The sequence below is a fragment of the Vombatus ursinus genome, unplaced genomic scaffold, assembly GCF_900497805.2.
Source record: "Vombatus ursinus unplaced genomic scaffold, bare-nosed wombat genome assembly UNPS02014884.1, whole genome shotgun sequence".
In the NCBI taxonomy this organism is placed as follows: domain Eukaryota; kingdom Metazoa; phylum Chordata; class Mammalia; order Diprotodontia; family Vombatidae; genus Vombatus; species Vombatus ursinus.
Genome location: NW_020954662.1, coordinates 176473 through 186214, shown reverse-complemented (window position 1 = coordinate 186214; position 9742 = coordinate 176473). Strand labels below are relative to the sequence as shown.

Genomic DNA, 9742 nt, shown 5'->3' with positions numbered 1-9742 from the left:
TTCTAAGGGCCCTCCCAGCTCTGACATCCTGTGTTCGAAGGGCCCTCTCAGCTCTGACATTCTGTGTTCTAAAGTCCCTTCCAATCCTTCCAACTCTTAATACCCCATGGTTCTGTAGGAAGAGCATTCACAAGACTGCAGAAGCCTTTTCAACCTGGGTTCCAAGGATAAGTCCAAAAAGTAGCCTGATTTCTTCCTCCTTCCATGATTAGGCATTCATTCAATGAACCACGTGTTTTACACTCAGGACTGAGATTCTAAGGATTGTGGTTTACAGTGAGAAAAGTAAAAAAAAAAATTAAATCCCAGAGGATCTGCATTCTTCTCACTAGCATCTTCAAAGAGCCCTGAATCCCATTTCAGAATCTCATCATTGGGTCTCCAGCTTAACAAATTGAGCCAAAATTCAAATGCAGTCAGTTATTTCTGGCATCCGACTGTGTTTCCGTGGTAACAGCTTAACTGATAAACCCAAAGGTCTTCAGATAATTGAGTTACTGAACTGGAGCAAAAAAATGTACAGATTCACTGAAAATCCTTCCATCCCTATTTTAAACATGGCAGCCCTCTGAAGATTTAAGGAAACAGCCAGTCTCTTTTGGAAGGCCCAAGATGGGCTACCTAAACTTTGCATTCCCCTTCATTGCTCCCTCCGTCCCCTCAAAAGTCCAGTATAAATGTTGGAATGGGTTCATCCTGGGTCTGCCCCAGACTGGTGCAGTTACAGGAGAGGGTTGGATCTGAAGGAAATAAGGAGCGGCTCATCTCACCCCAGATTGATTGGAGAACATGAGGGTTGTTTTCAAAGACTTGAAAGGCTATGTATGAATGGTCAGATGTGTTCAGTCAGTGTAAGATCTGGAGCAGAGAGGCCTATTTTAGGTCAGTGAAAGGAAAAAGTTTCCAATCATTAGAGCCCTCCATTTCTCAGTTGAATCCATTAAAAAACAACAATTACCTCTCTACATGTGTCACTACCTCTTCCTTTCCTCTCACTTCTCAACCCCTTGTAATCTGGTGTACAGTTTCATTACTCAACTGAAATGGCCCTCTCCAAAGTTACCAGGGACCTCTTTATTGCCAAATCTAATGGCCTTTCTAGGTTTTCATTCTTCTTGACTTCTGTAGAACATATGCCACTGTTGACCACCCTCCCCTGCTAGATATGCTCTATTCTCTGGATACTGCTCTTTTGTGGGGCTCTCCTCCTATTGGACTGACTGCTCCCTCTCAGTCCCCTTTGCTGGGTGATCTTCTCCATCTTATTCCCTTAAAGTGGGTGTTCCCCAAGGTTCTCTCCTTGACCCCCTCTCTCTACTGTCTTTTCATTAGTGATTTCATCAGCTCCCATGAATTCAGAGTTATCACTCTTCATTCCAGTTGAACCAGCCCATTTGACACTCAACATTTCATCTCCCCAAGGGTATTTCTCCATGCCCTTTATAGGCTGTCTGTCATGCCTGGAATGCACTCCATCTTTAATGCACCCTTGCCTCTTAGAATCTGTTGCTTCCTTTAAGGAAGCATCACTTCCTCCATGAGGCCTTTTCTGACTCCCTTCAGCTAATAGCACCCAACCCTCTGAAGGAAGTAATTCCTTTGAATCTACTTATTTGCATTTTGTGTCAACTTGTTTATACATTTGTTGTTTTCCTGATAGGATTTAAGCTCCTTACCGGCAGGATATGCCTTGTTTTTGCCTCCATTTCCCCAGAATATGGGCAGTTGGGTGGTGCAGCGGATAGAGCGCCAGGCCTGAAGTCAGGAATATTCATCTCCCTGAGTTCAAATCCAGCTTCAGATTCTTACTAGCTGTGTAATGCTGGGCAAGTCACTTAACCTGTTTGCCTCAGTTTCCTCATCTGTAAAATGAGCTGGAGAAGGAAATGGCAATCCACTCCAGTATCTCTGCCAAGAAAACCCCAAATGTGGTCATGGAGAATCAGACATGACTGAACAAATCTTCAGAGCAGTGTTTAGCACATCACAGGTGCTTAATAAATGCTTGAGTAATCAACTGATTGATTCAGGAACCGGTGAGGCTAGATGATTTCTGAGGTCCTTTCCAACTTTGAGAATCTGGGATCCTTTCAAGTTAGACAGCTCCCTCAAGAAACTATGCCTGGAACTTCTCATTTCTGTCTCGTGACTTCCCTGGATTCTTACAAGTTTCAGTTAAAAAGGTTCTGTAAGAGCCTTTCCCAGTCTTCCTTAAACCCCCAATTTATCCTGTACATATCTTATTTGTATGATGTTTTTTGCATGTTGTCTCCCTCATTAGATTGTGAACTCCTTGTGGGCAGGGACTGTCTTTTGCCTTTCTTTGTATCCCCAGTGCTTAGCACAGTGCCTGACACATAGTAGTTGCTTAATAATGCTAGGTGACACTACATACATAGCTATCCAGCACACCTGGAAGTGTGCTAACAGATTTAAACAACCCTGCAACTTAGAACTAGCCCACAGGATATAAAATAAAACCACATAAATCATTGGCATTTCTATATATTACTAACAAAGCTCAGCAGCAAGAGATAGAGAAATTCCATTTAAAGTAACTGTAGACAATATAAAATATTTGAAAGTCTACTTGCCAAGACAAACCCAGGAACTATGTGAGTACAATTACAAAACACTTTCCACACAAATAAAGTCAGATCTAAATAACTGGAAAAACATCAGTTGCTCATGGGTAAGCTGAGCTAATATAATATAATGACAATTCTACCTAAATTAATTTACTTATTCAGTGCCAAACCAATCAAACTACCAACAATTATTTTATAGAACTAGAAAAAATAATAACGAAATTCATCTGGAAGAACAAAAGGTCAAGAATATCAAGTGAATTAATGAAAAGAAATGCAAAGGAAAGTGGCCTAGCTGTACCAGATCTAAAACTGTACCATAAAGCAGCAATCATCAAAACTACTTGGTACTGGCTAAGAAATAGAGAGGTAGATCAGTGGAATAGGTTGGGAATACAAGATACAGTAGTCAATGACTACAGTAATCTGTTTGATAACCCCAAAGACTCCAACTTCTGGGATAAGAACTCACTATTTGACAAAAACTGCTGGAAAACTGGAAAATAGTATGGCAGAAACTAGGCACAGACCAATATCTTACACCATATACTAAGATAAAGTCAAAATGAGTATACAATTTAAACATAAAGAATGATACTATAAGCAAATTAGGAGAGCAAGGAATAGTTTACTTGTCAGATCTATGGAGAAGGGAAGAATTTATGACCAAATAGGAGCTAGAGAACATTATGAAATGCAAAATGGATACTTTTGTTTATATTAAATTAAGAAGTTTTTGCACAAACAAAGCCAATGCAACCAAGATTAGAAGGGAAGCAAAACGCTGGGAAACAATTTTTATAACCAGTGTCTCTGATAAAGGCCTCATTTCTAAAATATATAGAGAACTGAGTCAAATTTATAGGAATACAAGTCATTCCCCAATTGATAAATGGTCAAAGGATGTGAATAGGCAGTTTTCAGATGAAGAAATTAAAACTATCTATACTCACATGAAAAAATGCTCTAAATGACTATTGATTAGAGAAATGCAAATCAAAATAACTCTGAAGTACCACCTTATACCTATCAGATTGTCTAACACGACAAAACAGGCAAATGATAAATGATGAAGAAGATGTGGGAAAATTGGAACACTAATGCATTATTGGTGGAGTTGTGAACTGATCCACTCTGGAGAGCAATTTGGAACTACACCCAAAAGGCCATAAAACTGTGCATATCCAGCAATACACACAAAGAGATCTTAAAAAAGGGAAAAGGACCCACATGTACAAAATTATTTATAGCAGCTCTTTTTGAGGTGGCAAAGAATTAGAAATTGAGGAGATGCCCATCAGTTGGGGAATGGCTGAACAAGCTGTGGCATATAAATGTAATGGAGTTCTACTGTTCCGTAAGAAATGATGAAGAGGAGGATTTCTGAAAAACCTGGAAAGACTTACATGAACAGATGCTGAGTGAAGTGAGCAGAACCAGGAGAACACTGTACACAGTAACAGCAACATTGTGCAATGATCAACTATGATAGATTGAGCTCTTCTCAACAATACAATGATCCAGGACAATTCCAAAAGACTCATGATGGATGTTATCCACATCCAGAGAAAGAACTATGCAGTCTGAAAGCAGATTGATATGTACTATTTTCTCTCTTTCTCTTTTTTTTTCTTTCTTGTGGTTTTCCCCTTTTGTTCTGATTCTTCTTTCACAACATGACTAATGTGGAAATATGTTTTATATGCTTGTACATGTATAGCCTATATCAGATTGCATGTTGTCTTGGGGAAGGGGGAAGGGAAGGAGGTGGAGAAAATTTAGAACTCAAAATCTTATAGAAGTGAATGTTGAAAACTTAAAATAAATAAACAAATGAATGTATTAATTAAAAAAAAAAAAAAAAGAACTGGCCCATAGGCCTGGAGACCAAAACGCAAATGGCTGGGCAGCAACATGAGTCATGAGTACAAAAATCTGGCCTGGACTGGACACCCACTGAGCTCCCACCAGATCCAGCATCCAAAGATCCTGGCTTCATCCTCTCCCTCACAATTCTCTTCCACTTCTCGCCCTTGTTATTTCATACCTACGCAGACATTATCCCACTGCATCATTCATTTCTCTTTTCCTAGGCACAGTGCAGGAGGATGTACCATCTCCACCTCATTCTTAGAGAAGAGTTGGACCATGGGGCTTACAGAAGGTGGAAGGATCACAGAGCTAGATCTGGAAAAGGCCTCAGAGGTCACTAAGTCCAACCCCTTCATTTTACAGATGAGGAAACTGAGACTTAGCGACCTGCCCTACCTAAAGTCATGGGCAATAATCATAAGAGTCAGTATTTGAACCCAGGTCCTCTGGCTCTAGAACTACTACCGCTTTCTGCTATAATCTGTTGCCTCCAACAAGAGGGCTCCCCTTCTACCTCTGGCAAAAATCACTGTGGCTTATACAAAAGGATTTCATCCAATTAAAAAGCAATAAATCACATTTTCATGTTTACTATTATTTATTATATTTAGGTTTATTAACTACTTTCCTCAATAACAACCTTATGGAAATTGGGAGTGCAAGTTATTATTTCCCCATTTTGTAGATAAGGAAACTGAAGGTCTGAGAGATTAGGTAATTAATTCAGGGCAATAAGTGTCAAAGCCAAGACCAGGACTATATTTTCTGACTCCTTCCTAAGTCCAATTCTCTTCCCACTATAGCACACTTCCCCTTTAAAACACCACAGAAAGCCTCCCTCTATCCTCAACACAGCCAAGACAAATACTGCAGAGCCAATTAAGAAGAATGATGATGGAGGAGAGGCCACTGGACTCAGTTATTAAGAGATTGTTAGTAACACTGGAGAGAGTAGTTTCAGACAGGGTATGTGGTCAGAAGCCAGACTGCAAAGGGCTGAGAATTGAATCAGAGGGGAGGAAAAGGAAGCAAATTAGCTGGAGGGTTTTTTCTAGGATCCTGATGAAAGGGAGGGGAGGTATAAGCCAGTAGAATGAATACCTTTCAAGATCAAGAGAAGGGTGTTGTTTTGTTTTTTAAGGATGGAGGAGATTAGGGTATGTTTGTAGGAAGGCAGAAAAGAAGCCAGTAGATTGGAATGGAAAGTGATGGTGGTGATGGTGGTGGTGGTTACGGTGGCAGTTATGATGATGGTGATGGTGGTGATTATGGTGGTAGTGATGGTGGTAGTTATAGTGATGGTGGTGGTGATGATGATGATGGTAGTGATGGTGGTGATGGTGGTGGTGGTTATGGTGATGGTGGTAGCTATGATGATGGTGATGGTGGTGATTATGGCGGTGGTGATGGTGGTAGTTATAGTGATGGTGGTGGTGGTGATGATGATGGTAGTGATGGTGGTGGTGGTGGTAGGGATGATGGAATGGGCAAACTTGAGAAGGGGACAGGAGAGAATAGGATCAAGGGCATAAGAAGGCTTATCTTTTGTGAGGAAAAGGGTTCTCTCTTCACCAGAGACTGGAGCAAGTGAGAAGAGTATCCAGAATGCTGTTGGGGTTTATCGAGGTTATAGAACAGAGGGAGAAGAGATAGCTCAGGCCAGATAGTCCCTATTTGCTCAGTAAAGTCTGAGACGAGACTCTCTGCTGAGAGTTAGAGGTACAGTGGTATAGATTGTTACCAAAACATCTCCCCTATCTGTTTGTCAATGCTTGAGCTTTATTCTTTTGGCTTAACCCTTGGTCCCCATTAAAATGTGACTCTCAATGGGAAGGGCTTTTTTTGTAATGAATTCTGACATCAGCTTTAAAAAAAAATGAATTCCTATAATCACATCTTTTTCTGATGCCTCACCATGGGAGGTCCTAGGATACTGGAAAGGCTTTAAAGTAGGAAGCTAATGACATAACATCTGCTGTCCAAGGACCAGCTTAGCTAAGGTTGAGGAGGCTCATCACATGGGGGGAACAATTTTTTGTCCATGGCAACTCTCAAAAGCCACCTATCAAGTGGGGGGAGGCTGCTCTCTGTATGAGTAGAGGGTCATCCTCCTCCTGGCAAAGATCATTGGAATACTGAGGAAAAAGTAAATCAGTTTGTCAGATCCTTTCCTGAGAAGAGGTCTGACAATACTGAAAGTATTGAAAGGAAGAAAGGGAGCCCAAGATGACCTGGTGTAGCTGAGGGGGCACCATATAGTGGGGGAAGGGTAGGTTGGAGGTGTGAAAAATGAACTTTACTCACTCTCTAGTTCTGATGTGGGTCCACTCTGCTCTCACCCCATGGGTGGGGAACGAACAAATACGATAGTGACCGGACCAACATGACCCTTGGTGATTGATAGAAAAGATACAAGAAGAGAGAAAAGTCAGGAGTCCACCCAAGGGTAGCCTGGTGGCCTGGGGCTCAGTCCCACCTACCCACTATTCAAACCCTTCCTTAGTCTCTAGGCATCCTCAAGTGTCAAAGGATAGGCTCATCAAGATGGAGCTTGGAGGGCCTGGAGAAGAAGGAAGGAGTCTGGGAAATAAGAGGTTGTCCATCAAAACTAGGGAAGCAAGAAGGTCCCGAAGGAGATGTATTCAGGCCAAAACATGGTACCAAGGGGAAATTTGAAGGGCAGAATGGATTCAAATCCATTCTGGTCCTGGTTGGACCATATGACAGGAATGAGACCCCTGTGATCCTGGAATGCCCATTTTCTGCTCTTGAAGTGACCTTGTATTTCTGAGCCCACAAGGCCAGGCTGTGACCTGAGCTCTCTGCCTTGCCCCTCCTTCCCCAACTTAGATTCCCAAGCTTGGGTGTATTTAAAAATATTTCCAATTTAACAATTGAAGTCTCTAAATAACTCCTTATCAATATTTTTATTTTTAAAGCCTCCCTCTCCACCAAGTTTAGCCAATGACCTTTGCAAATCTGGATGGCCCAATTACCAGTCCAGTCTTAGCCTTTTTTTTTTAATGTAAAGAAGCAGATGGGTAACACAGTGGATAGAGCACTTTCTCTGAAGTCAGAAAGACCTGGGATCTCAGACCTTATTAGTTATGTGACCCTGGGCAAGTCATTTAATCTATGTCTGCCTCAGTTTCCTAATACAGCAGTCCCCTGTTTGATGAACAGTCTGTGTCAATCCTATTTCTACACTCTTTTTTTTTCAAAGAGAGGAATTCTAATTTACAAAAAATTAAATATATTTTCAGTACTGTGGTACAATGGAAAGAACATCAATTCTAGAGTCAAAGAACCTGGGTTCAAGTGGTGCCTCTGGTGCTTATTATCTGGATGACCTTGGGCAAGTCATTTAACTCTCTGGGTCTCAGTTTCCTGATATGGATGGACCATATGGCGTCTGAGGTCCTTTCTAACTTTAGATCTAGGATCTGATCTTTTAAAGGGCATTTCTCAGATTTCTTGGTTGTCATCTACACTGAAAAAGAAAAGTTAAGCTAGTTCTTCTACTAACTTAGTATGTGACCTCAGATATGTGAGTCTCCCTCTGTTGATCTTAATTTCCTAATCTACAAAGTGAGGGGGCTGATCTGGAATATCTAAGATCTCTCTCAGCTCTGCCATTTCATGTTTTAAGGCCCCTCCCAGGTCTGACATTCTGTGTTCTTAGGGCCCTCCCAGCTTTGACATTCTGTGCTCTAAGGCCCCTCCCAGCCCTGACATCCTGTGTCCTAAAGGCCCTCCCAGCTCTGACATCCTGTGTTCTAAGGCCCCTCCCAGCTCTGACATTTTGTGTTATAAGGGCCCTCCCAGTTCTGACACTCTGTGTTCTAAGGGCCCTCCCAGTTCTGACACTGTGTTCTAGGGGCCCTCTTAGCTTTACTATTCTTCAACTCAAGGGCAATTTTACCTAGCTGTTTTCAGGAAGCTGGTTAGGTGCCATTACTTCCTGACCTAAGGCAGCATAACTTTGCTTCCTCTGATTTGGAGGTGGTTAAGGGTTGAAGGAGGCAGATAGGTGGTTCAGTGGATAGAGCACTGGAACTCACTGAGTTCACATCTAGCCTCAATTTAGTTAACCCCTTTGCTTTAATCCACTGGAGAAGGGCATGGCAAACCACTTTGCCAAGAAAATACCATTGACAGTATGTTGCAAGGGGTTACTACGAGTACAGCGACTGTCAAAATATTTGGAGATACCTTGTTTTCTAGAGCTCAGGCCTAGCAAGCAGGCTGTGCCCTGGACTTGGCATAACAATAATCCTTTGCGCTCTGGACGATATCACCTTTACTGTGAAATTAATTAAACTTTTGTTTGTGTCCTGACTCTCCCGTCTCTAGCTGCTTCTTTAGCTCCGGCCACTCACGGGTTAGAGGCCGTTGGAGTCAGTTGACAAGACTGAACAACAGTAACAAAACGGGCTGAAGAACCAGGGGTCAGGTGAGGGGATGGCCCCCTCCACCCTAAGAAGGAGCCGCTCCAGAGGAGGGGGTCGGGCCAAGGACTTGAGGTGCCTCAGGGGAAAGTTGGGAGCACATGGGAGGAGGCCCACGGTGCAGGGCGGATCTGGAGCGCGGAAGTTTGTGCCGGGGATGGGGGTGGAGTTTAGGAACAGCAGAAAGGTCCCAGCTGTAAGGGGGCCAAACGGCTGGGGGAGAGGGTCTCCCGGCACACTGGCGGGGGACGGAGGGGAGATGGGGAGACTGGGGGGTCCACACTCACCCTCCGGGGTCCCGGGGAAGAGAGCAAAGCACTCAATCGTGGAAAGGGGAGGAGAGTTCAAGGACAAGGTAAACTGAGCTCCAGGGGACCCAAGAGTGACATCCGGACAGGACTGTGACACGAAGGCCCCGCGGGGGCCAGCCCCAAGCCCCCTCCCGCCCTGCGCTCAGCCTTACCCTTGCGGTGGCCCCGGTGGCCGCGTCCCGGGCTCCTTCCCGCCCCCCTCCGCCCAGGCAGCCAGCCCTGGTCCCTCCTCCTTCTGCTCCTTCTCCTCCTCCTCCTCTTCCTTCTCCCCTAGAGCCCTAGAACCGCTGCCAAGAGCCAGCCCACCCCGGGGCGGGCGGATGACGCCGCCTCCGCTGGCCGCCGGCCTGCACCGGCTTGTCCCGGGCTGCCCCGCCCAGCCACGGAAGGCAGAAGGATGCTCAGAAGATGCTTGGAGGGCAGAAGAGGACCAGCCCCGCTGAGCCGCGGCTCGAGTTTGAGTCTGGCTTTGTCATCCAGCAACGTGTGCTGCCGGACAGATAAAAAAGAAGTAGCCCCTGAC

General features: G+C 43.9%; 1 protein-coding gene across 5 annotated transcripts in view; it reads right to left on the bottom strand.

Annotated features, from left to right (window-relative positions):
* The window catches only part of LOC114028476 (transmembrane and coiled-coil domain-containing protein 4-like), a 109908-nt gene extending 100467 nt beyond the window's left edge, over positions 1 to 9441 (bottom strand). For 4 of the 5 annotated variants that reach the window (XM_027842712.1, XM_027842711.1, XM_027842714.1 and 1 more), the window contains exons 1-2: positions 9372 to 9441; positions 6765 to 6849 (exon numbers count right to left, since the gene is read on the bottom strand). The gene's annotated coding sequence lies outside the window, so the exon portion shown is untranslated. The remainder of the gene's footprint in view (positions 1 to 6764; positions 6850 to 9371) is intronic. The other variant, XM_027842713.1, reaches the window with a different exon arrangement.
* Between the last annotated feature and the right edge of the window lie 301 nt (positions 9442 to 9742).